This window comes from Aegilops tauschii, chromosome 7, assembly GCF_002575655.3.
Source record: "Aegilops tauschii subsp. strangulata cultivar AL8/78 chromosome 7, Aet v6.0, whole genome shotgun sequence".
Taxonomy (NCBI): Eukaryota; Viridiplantae; Streptophyta; class Magnoliopsida; order Poales; family Poaceae; genus Aegilops; species Aegilops tauschii.
Window position 1 is genome coordinate 54524370 of NC_053041.3, and position 11319 is coordinate 54535688.

Consider the following 11319-nt stretch of genomic DNA (forward strand, 5'->3'; position numbering starts at 1 on the left):
AGTGCCTGTTAAGTGAGGTGGTGGTGGGGTTGGATAGAACTGCGAAGTTAAGCGTGCTCGGGCTGGAGTAGTGTGAGGATGGGTGACCTCCCGAGAAGTTTGACCAGTTAGCGCGATTTGACATGAGATTAAGCATATTGACCCGAGATTAAGCCAAAGTGACCCGAGATTAAGAAAAAAATGAAAAAAAAATTGAAAAAAAATTTCTGAAAAAAATTGGAAAAAAAACTGTTAGTAATGGTGCACTCCTATGTGGTGCGCCATTACTAAGTCAGATAGTAATGGCGCACCGTGTGATATACTAATGGCGCCATTAGTAGCCAAAACAGGTGCGCCACTAGCAGGCCTTTTCCTAGTAGTGAGTAATGTTATTCATGGCAATTACTTTGCTTTGTCCCATACATCCTACCTCCATGATGGTTATAATACAACAAATTTTCCCATTTTTCTCTATAGAGAAAGAGCGATTTGGAAACTCAGGATGAGGTAACCTGTGCTAATACCTCTGCTATCTTCAAGAATGCTTGGTGGCAGTATCGGAATTACCTGAAGAAAACGTACTTCACCGGCAAAGAAACTCATCAAATTCCCTTACGTTCTCCTGAGACACATTTACTGGACGATGACTGGGAACGCCTTGTTCTGTACTGGTCCCGAACCAAGAATGTGGTAAGGTATATGAGCTCATTTTATATTTTAAGTACTATATTCTTGCATCTTACTGTACTCTGTTCATGTAGAACAAGTGCCTAAACCTGAAGAACAACTGTTCTAATTTAAGATTCCATTGCTATCATAGTTCCAAAAAGCGCTAGGCGTTAATTGTGCGTTTTGCCACCGCCTTGCGCTTTACTGACCAAAGCGCATGCTTATGCGCAGTTATGCACAAATTAAGTGTAGTTATGCGCAATGCGTTTCGCCAACGCCTAGAGCCTAGGCGCGCTTAAGCGCTCACTTAGGCGCGCCTTTTTTAACTATGATTGCTATCGTGCATACTGCTTTGCTCTTGTATCACTGTATTTACTCATACAAACTTATTTTTAAATTGAAGGATCCAATCGAAACTACAATGGCACAGCAGGTATGTTCACACATGTTTCTTTAATAGGCTTGCTCTTACCAATAGCTCTGTTGATTTCAATTTCAATTGTGTATACAGTTAACTTCTTATATCATGCACATTACTAGCATCACAACAGAGCAAATAGTGTTGTTGTACATGTAGACCTGTGGTACCCATCTGAAATCTTGTTGTGCCGTGTAGTTTCCCACGCTTTGTATTCTTTCACTGCTGCTTTCTCTTGAACTGATATGATTTGAACCGTGTCTCTCTTCTGATTTGGCAAGACAATGCAGTGACCATAGGACATAGATATATGTTTGTTTGATGCTTTTATTATGTACTAGTACTTGGCAATAGAAGACTTGGTAGTTTAATCCTGTCCACCTTACTAATGAACTGGTTCACCGAAATGAGTTTCATATACTAGTACATGCTAAACCTGTTATGTGCCTGCTTGTTTCTTCTTTTAGAATGCTGACAAAATATTGCGGAAGAGTGCCTTATTAAGCAATGGTAAAGGAAGTAATGCAGATAAGGTTCAGGATAGTGACACATCCTTGTTGGTCTCCAACAAAGATGATAAAACAGCTAAGGAAGACTATCTCGATGATAGTGAGACAACCCCAAAGTCCTGTCTTGGTTTAGTGTTCGAGTTACTGGCCACTACCGCTTGCACAAGCTATTTAAACTCACTGTCTGAATCAGTTCGGTTTCTTGAGTCTCAACTACAAGCTGAAAGACATCGATCAGCTGTGCTGCAACAAGAAGCGGAAGGACTGCGGAAGTCCCTGGAGCATTCAGATGCATACTTTCTGGTGCAACAGCAAGCGTTGGAGGATTTTAGCGCCAAACAGGACAAAGGTAATAAGCTTGCTAAGCTTATTGCCAGCATGGTGGATACCACGTTTCTTGAGCTCTTATGAAGTTGTTTCAGTTATGCTCTTGTTTTGCTGCCGCGTTTATTTGCACTGGTGGCCAATTTTGACGGCCAGTGTATGTAATATGCTGCTTTGTTCCCTATATTTGCACTGGTGGCGAACTTTGATGCCCAGTGGATGTGATATGTGTAATAGCGGTAATAGGATAGCGTTAATTGCTTGCTTATTTATTTCCTTATTGTCTTGTTTAGTTGTTTCCTTGTAGTCACTGCAGTTCTTTTTCTGTGTTTTTCTAGTGGCCACAATAACCTATTTTTGGAAACTAGGCCAAAATAATCATGGTAACACACGGACTGTTGTAACCATGGGCCTCCTACGGGCCGTATGATCCATGGGCTTTCTACGGGCCGTAGGATCCATTGGCCTTCTATACAGGCCGTAGGATCCATGGGCCTTCTACGGGCCGTACGATCCATGGGCCTTCTACGGGCCGTAGGATCCATGGGCCTTCTACGGGGCGTATCATCATTTCGCCAATCATGGGCCGTACTATTCGTGGACAATAACGGGCCGTTAATTGGCTGTATTTGATAACTCTATGAAAACAGCCCAACGAGTTTTTTGACATGACAACGACCCAACGTATTAACGGGCCACAAACGGGCCAACTATAACCACGGGCTGAATTTGGCCCACAAGCAGAAAATGACAGTAATGGGCCATAAGTAACCGAATGCTGGAAATGAGCCCAAGAAAAAATGGGCCCTGAGAAGGCCAAAAGATAACATGGGTTGAAACGGCCCAACGGAATAATGGGCCGTTAATGGGTATAAAGTGATACACTGTCCGTTACGGGCCAGTTTTACCACGGGCCGTTAAGGGGCCGAGGGTTACTAAGGGCCTCATATGGGCCGAAAGACATCATGGGCCATACATGGGCCGGAAGTTAAAATGGGCTGGAATTATATTGGACGGCCCAGATGACGCTACTGGGCCTAATTCGGATAGGCCGTAAACGGGCCCTGGGTTAGCGGGCTGTAAATGGGCTATATGCGAACAGGCCGTTAACAGGCTTGCCGTGGGCCGGCCTGCCACCTTTTTACCTAGTCAAACGGGCCGGCCTTTTCACAGGAATGGGCCTCTGTTGGGCCGTGCCACGTGTCGACGTATCATAGGCGCTTTGGGTCCAATGAGTGGATGACATCTGTCCCAACGGTGAGCCGACACGTGTTTCCTCCAGCCAATGATGATTTCACACATGGAAAATCCCCATTGGTCGGGGCTGTTAACGGGTTATCGGATCCAAAACCGGACCCGATACCTTAACGGCGTTCCGTTACAGTGGATGCCACGTGTCTGTCACCCTTGACGAAAGCACTTCTGTGACGCGCAATTTATCGTCATGGAAGTGGACACTTCCGTGATGATAATTTTGGTAATGTCATGGAACACTTCTACGACAGCACAAGTATGACTATCTTGATTCTGTCATAAATTTGTCATGGATGTACATGCATGACAGAAAACGTGACCTACTGTGACAAACACGTATCATCACGGAAGTGTATTTTTTTGTAGTGAAAGGGGGGCCGCGCCCCCTCCCCTTCCTATTCGGACTCCCCTTGGGGGGGGGGGCTCCACCTTGTGGGCTGTCCCCTCTTCTCTCCCATGGCCCATGAGGCCCATGATTTCCCCCGGGAGGTTTCGGTAACCCCTCAGTACTCCGGTAAAATATTCGAATCAGTCGGAACCATTCCGATGTCCGAATATAACCTTCCAATATATGAATCTTTACCTCTCGACCATTTGGAGACTCCTCGTCGTGTCCGTGATCTCATCCGGGACTCCGAACAAACTTCGGTCACCAAAACACATAACTCATAATACAAATCGTCATCGAACGTTAAGCGTGCGAACCCTACGGGTTCGAGAACTATGTAGACATGACCGAGACACATCTCCAGTCAATAACCAATAGCAGAACCTGGATGCTCATATTGGCTCCTACATATTCTACGAATATCTTTATCATTCAAACCACATAACAACATACGTCATTCCCTTTGTCATCGGTATGTTACTTGTCCGAGATTCGATCATCGGTATCATCATACCTAGTTCAATCTCGTTACCGACAAGTCTCTTTACTCGTTCCGTAATGCATCATCCCGTAACTAACTCATTAGTCACATTGCTTGTAAGGCTTATAGTGATGTGCATTACCGAGAAGGCCCAGAGATACCTCTTAAATACACGGAGTGACAAATCCTAATCTTGATCTATGCCAACTCAACAAACACCTTCGGAGATACCTGTAGAGCATCTTTATAATCACCCAGTTACATTGTGACGTTTGATAACGCACAAGGTGTTCCTCCGGTATTCGGGAGTATCTTCACAAGCTACTCGGCAAGACGGCATACGAGCTCCTCACCGAGCAATTGCCAATTGATGTAGGAGACAAAGACCCTTCGGAGGCAATCCAAGACTTGTCTATTGGCAAGATTCGTCCAACGGAGGTGAAGGAGAGTACCTCGTCCGTCCAAGTGGAAGCTTCTACCTCACGATAAGGTGAACCAAGAGCTGACATGGAAGCATCCACAAGTGGGACACATCAAGATGAAGAAAATGAGGAAGTACACCAAGATGAACCTCACCAACCTCCTTCTCCACCACGACAAGAGAACGACAACGTCAACAATGAGGAAGGCCAATAAGAAGGACAAGATGATGAAGAATATGTTCCACCCCGACCCAAGCAAAAGCTCTCACGAGTCCGAGCAAGAGTCTCAAGAGACCACCCCGTCGAACAAATCTTCAATGATATTCAAACCGGGAGAATCACTCGCTCTAAAACTCGTTTGGCTAACTTTTGTGAACATTATTCATTCATCTCTAGCATTGAACCTATGAAGGTTGAAGAAGCATTGGAAGATCCGGATTGGATAAACGCCATGCATGAAGAGCCACACAACTTTGAAAGAAATCAAGTGTGGACATTGGTCGAGAAGCCCGACAAGAACCACAACATCATTGGTACCAAATGTGTGTTTCGCAACAAGAAAGATGAAGATGGTCAAGTCGTCCGCAACAAAGCACGTCTCGTCGCCCAAGGCTACACTCAAGTCGAAGGTATGGACTATGGTGAGACATATGCCCCCGTTGCTAGACTTGAGTCCATCCACATCTTACTTGCCTATGCTAATCACCATGATATCACCTTGTACCAAATGGACATTAAAGTGCTTTTCTAAATGGTGAAATTGAGGAGGAAGTTTATGTTAAGAAACCTCCTGGCTTTGTCAATCCTAAGAAACCCGACCATGTTTAAAAACTTCACAAAGTTCTTTATGGTCTTAAACAAGCTCCTAGAGCGTGGTATAAATTCTTGACCAAGTTCCTTATTGAAAAAGGCTTTGAGATTAGAAAAATAGATTATACTCTTCTTACTAAAAGGGTTAATGGTGAATTATTTGTGTGCCAAATTTATGTTGATGATATCATATTTGGTTCGACTAACCCTCATTTTAGTGAAAAGTTTGGAAAGCTTATGTCAAAGAAATTTGATATGTCTATGATGAGTGAACTCAAGTTCTTTCTTGGTTTGCAAATCAGGCAAACTAAGGAAGGCACCTTTGTTTCTCAAACCAAGTACACCAAGGACTTATTCAAGAAGTTCAACATGCAAGAAAGCAAAGGTATGAAAACTCCCATGCCTACTAGTGGACATCTTGACTTGACCAAGGATGGCAAATCGGTTGACCAAAAGGTTTACCGATCTATGATTGGTTCATTGTTATATCTATGTGCCTCCCGTCCGGATATTATGCTAAGTGTGTGCATCTGTGCACGATATCAAGCAGCCCCCAAAGAATGTCATCTTAAGGCTATGAAAAGGATAGTGAGATACTTAATACATACACCAAATTTTGGCATTTGGTATCCTAAGAGGTCTTCTTTTGATCTTGTTGGCTATTCTGATTCGGACTATGCCGAAGACAAGGTTGATAGAAAGTCCACTTCGGGTACTTGTCAATTTCTTGGTAGATCTCTTGTGTCTTGGTCCTCCAAGAAACAAAACTCGCTATCCTTATCCACTGCCGAAGCGGAATACATTGCCGCCGGTTCATGTTGTGCTCAATTACTTTGAATGACCCAAACTCTTAAAGATTATGGGATCTATGTGAAACATGTTCCATTGCTTTGTGACAATGAGAGTGCTATTAAGATTGCTCACAACCCCTTGCAACATTCTCGAACTAAGTATATTGAAGTTCGTCATCATTTCATTCGAGATCATGTTGCTAAAGGGGACATTGATCTTAAGCATGTTCGTACCGATAAGCAATTGGCGGATATATTCACCAAACCGCTTGATGAGAAAGTATTTTGCCGTTTGAGAGGTGAATTGAACATCATTTATGCTTCAAACTTGGAGTAGGAACTCCATTTGGATACATGCAAGGCATGAGCCTATGACTAATCCTTGATTCTTCTCTTATGATGATGATCATATGTCTTGGATACATTTGTACCCTTGCATGGTATCTAACCCTTGTAGGTACTTGGATGAATCTAAATCCATGAGATTGCAACTCACTCACATCTTGAGCAATCTCTACATCACCAAGTCTCTACACAATGGTGGTTGAAGACAAGGAAGCATGAAACCCCTCAGTGATACGTCTCCAATGTATCTATAATTTTTGATTGTTCCATGCTATTATATTATCTGTTTTGGATGTTTAATGGGCTTTACTAAGCACTTTTATATTATTTTTGGGACTAACCTACTAACCCAAGGCCCAGTGCAAATTGCTGTTTTTGCCTATTTCAGTGTTTCGCAGAAAAGGAATATCAAACGGAGTCCAAACGGAATGAAACATTCGGGAGAGTTATTTTTGGAACAAACGTGATCCAGAGGACTTGGAGTGGACGTCAAGAAATCAACGAGGAGGCCACGAGGCAGGGAGGCGCGCCTGCCCCCTGGGCGCGCCCCCACCCTCGTGGGCCCCTCGTAGCTCCACCGACCTACTTCTTCCTCCTATATGTACCCATATACCCCGAAACCAACGAGGAGCACCACGAAACCCTATTTCCACCGTCGCAACCTTCTATACCTGTGAGATCCCATCTTGGGGCCTTTTCCGGTGCTCCGCCGGAGGGGGAATCGATCACGGAGGGCTTCTACAACAACACCATAGCCTATCCGATGATGTGTGAGTAGTTTACCACAGACCTTTGGGTCCATAGTTATTAGCTAGATGGCTTCTTATCTCTCTTTGGATCTCAATACAAAGTTCTCCTCGATCTTCTTGGAGATCTATTCGATGTAATTCTTTTTGCGGTGTGTTTGTCGAGATCCGATGAATTGTGGTTTATGATCAAGATTATCTATGAACAATATTTGAATCTCCTCCGAATTATTTTATGTATGATGTGTTATCTTTGCAAGTCTCTTCGAATTATCAGTTTGGTTTGGCCTACTAGATTGATCTTTCTTGCAATGGGAGAAGTGCTTAGCTTTGGGTTCAATCTTGCGTTGCTCGATCCCAGTGACAGAAGGGGAAACGACACGTATTGTATTGTTGCCATCGAGGATAAAAAGTTGGGGTTTATATCATATTGCTTGAGTTTATCCCTCTACATCATGTCATCTTGCCTAATGCGTTACTCTGTTCTTATGAACTTAACACTCTAGATGCATGCTGGATAGCGGTCGATGTGTGAAGTAATAGTAGTAGATGCAGAATTGTTTGGGTCTACTTGTCGCGGACGTGATGCCTATATACATGATCATGCCTAGATATTCTCATAATTATGCACTTTTCTATCAATTGCTCGACAGTAATTTGTTCACCCATCGTAATACTTATGCTATCTTTAGAGAAGCCACTAGTGAAACCTATGGCCCCCGGGTCTATTTTCCATCATATAAGTTTCCAATCTATTTTTACTTGCAATCTTTACTTTCAATCTTTATTATAAAAATACCAAAAATATTATCTTATCATCTCTATCAGATCTCACTTTTGCAAGTGGCCGTGAAGGGATTGACAACCCCTTTATCGCGTTGGTTGCAAGGTTCTTATTTGTTTGTGTAGGTACAAGGGACTTGCATGTGGCCTCCTACTGGATTGATACCTTGGTTCTCAAAAACTGAGGGAAATACTTACGCTACTTTGCTGCATCACCCTTTCCTCTTCTAGGGAAAACCAACGCATGCTCAAGAGGTAGCAAGAAGGATTTCTGGCGCCATTGCCAAGGAAACTTACACCAAGTCAAGTCAATATTTGATCTCCCGTCAACGAGCCATTTCTGGCGCCATTGCCGGGGAGTCTACGCACAAGTCAAGGCATACCAAGTACCCATCACAAACTCTTATCCCTCGCATTACATTATTTTCCATTTGACTCTCGTTTTCCTCTTCCCCACTTCACCCTTGCCGTTTTATTCGCCGTCTCTTTCCGTTCGCCTCTTTTTCGCTTGCTTCTTGTTTGCTTGTGTGTTGGATTGCTTGCTTGTCACGATGGCTCAAGATAATACTAAATTGTGTGACTTTGCCAATACCAACTACAATGATTTACTTAGCACTCTGATTGCTCCTCTTACCGATGCTGAATCTTGTGAAATTAATGCTGCTTTGCTGAATCTTGTCATGAAAGATCAATTCGCCGGCATTCCTAGTGAAGATGCCGCTACCCATCTAAACAACTTTGTTGATTTGTGTGATATGCAAAAGAAGAAAGATGTGGATAACGATATTGTTGAATTGAAGATATTTCCTTTTTCGCTTAGAGATCGTGCTAAAACTTGGTTTTCGTCTTTGCCTAAAAATAGTATCGATTCATGGAATGAGTGCAAAGATGCTTTTATCTCTAAGTATTTTCCTCCTGCTAAGATCATCTCTCTTAGAAACGATATTATGAATTTTAAGCAACTTGATCATGAACATGTTGCACAATCTTGGGAGAGGATGAAATTAATGATACGTAATTGCCCTACACATGGTTTGAACTTATGGATGATCGTACAAAAATTTTATGCCAGATTGAATTTTGCTTCTAGAAATATTTTAGATTCGGCCGCGGGAGTCACTTTTATGGAAATCAATTTAGGAGAAGCTACTAAACTCCTAGATAATAGCTATACCTATACTAATTACCGACTCCCTAGAAATTATCACATTAATTAGAAATTAGGAGCCGTTAATCTTATGGGACCTAATTATAACGGTGTAGATCTACCTAATTTTTTAGGTTAATCTAATCAAAACCTGAGAAAATCTGTGGAGATCTACCTATTTTTTAGGTTAATCTATAATCAAAACCTGAGAAAAAATAATGTGAAATAAACTTTTAACTATCAGATTATGCTAGGAAGCATCTCTAGCCATTAGATAGTCCCACGCACCACCCGCAAAAAAAAGATAGTCCCACGCACACACGTCTCCTGTCCGCCTCTCGCGCACGTCTCCTCTCCACCTCCGTCTGCTGCCATCTATCTGTCATTGAAGATCTCTATTGGCAACCTCCCCCGTCTGCTGCTATCACCCAGCCCTCTCCCTGGCCCTAATCGGCGCACGTCTCCTCTCCACTTCTCCTTCAGAGTATGCGCACATGTGGAGGCCATCGATTTATACGTCATGGACGATCTCAATGGCCGCTTCGTCTGCCTGCTGCCATCACCCTGCCCTAATCCGTCCTCTTACCTCCGTCGATGGTGCCGCAGGTTAGCACGGCCTCCTCTGCCTTCTTTCTCCATCATCTCCCTCGCCGATCCTGTTCTAAGCAGCCTCCTGCTTCTGTGATTGATGTCGTCCTTCTCCAGTCACGAGTCTCCGCAGGTTATATGTCTCCTCCTCAGATTTCCCTTCCATTGCAAAAGATAGGAACGCCTTTCCCATACCTTTAGTAGTGGCTTCAATTCAAGTCGCAAAAGTTTCTATAGAACAGGTACACTTCCCTACTCTATTTTTGATTTTTACTGTTCTTTCAGTAGATAAGATTTGAATCATAAGTTATGATATATGTGCTTCGATGGGATTCATGATATGGATGCTTATATACTTCCATTGAAAAATTTCTTACATGTTCTCCTTGATGTTTCAGTTCAGTTGTCAAAGTTCCATTAGCCCGCAAAACATTCTCTCAGATCTGGAGCCTACTCAAGAATGACGACTCCACTGTTGTGTGCTCACCTTCTTGGCTGCCACTTCTCATCAGCTTAATCTTCTGTCACAGACTCATTTAGTCAGGGAGTTCCACACGCCATAGTTCCTCCCTCTCTCCTATCTGATTTGGACTCCCTCACAGATACCACAATCGCTCTCCGATGTGCACATATTAGCCATGGTTTACCCATCGTTTATACCACTCAATACTTGCATACGAAGTTAGCACACCTGCATTGCCATGGGTAGCCAGCCAATGCTTACACCAGTCCATCCTATAAGGTACGCAAGGATCAATAATGTAGTAGGTCTTCATTTTGTGGGTTTTTTATGTTATTCATCCTGTAGTTTCAGACATGGTCTGTAATGAGCATATACAGTCTAGGTTTTCGTTTTGAGGGGATCTTGATCACGTGCATTCATTAGTTTCAGACCTGTCATAGATACTTCGATGGGTAAGATTTGTAGGTGTTATACAGTTCAGTTTGGGGATTCAGTTCGCTAAAGATGTGGATATATAAATTTTGGAGCATTACTTGGTTTGTTAAATCTACTACTCTACATTTTTTACAAGCTAAATATATCGTTTTGTTAACTTGGATCTGTTCTTTCAATTTTATGCCCATGCAGTGATCCAGTAAAGATATGTGCATCTGAGAAGCATAAATTATGCTCTATTCTAATGAAATTTCTTTCGACAGTGCTCTTTGCAAACTTGGAGTGTATATGAATTCTGAAGGTCAAGAAGGCAGCACCTTAGCAATATTTATTCAAAGCAACACGGAAGATCGAAAAATGATGGGTAAGTTAACCTCTTGGCAGTTCTTCCTCATAAATTTTTCTACTTTGTTATTTTAAAGTCGCCCATTTTCTGAATTGGTGTACTAATAAAGAACAGGTAAGAGTTCGTTTTCGTACATTTACGTATTCTGTTGTGTATATAGTGCTCTGACTTGCTTAGTAAGATCTGCTTTGTACTTAAGGTCTAATTGGTAACACCAAGCAACTTGCAAGAAATTTATATCTACTGACTGATTCCATGATATTAAACCGTATGTTGTTGTCGTTGATATATAGGGTATACATACATGTACAGACTTTACTAGACACATATTGTCAGATAAAGTTCAGTCTCTTTTTCTTTGTTTAAGCAAAATATATGGCCTTATATGCATCTATTTCCATTCTGATGTAACTGAAAGGAT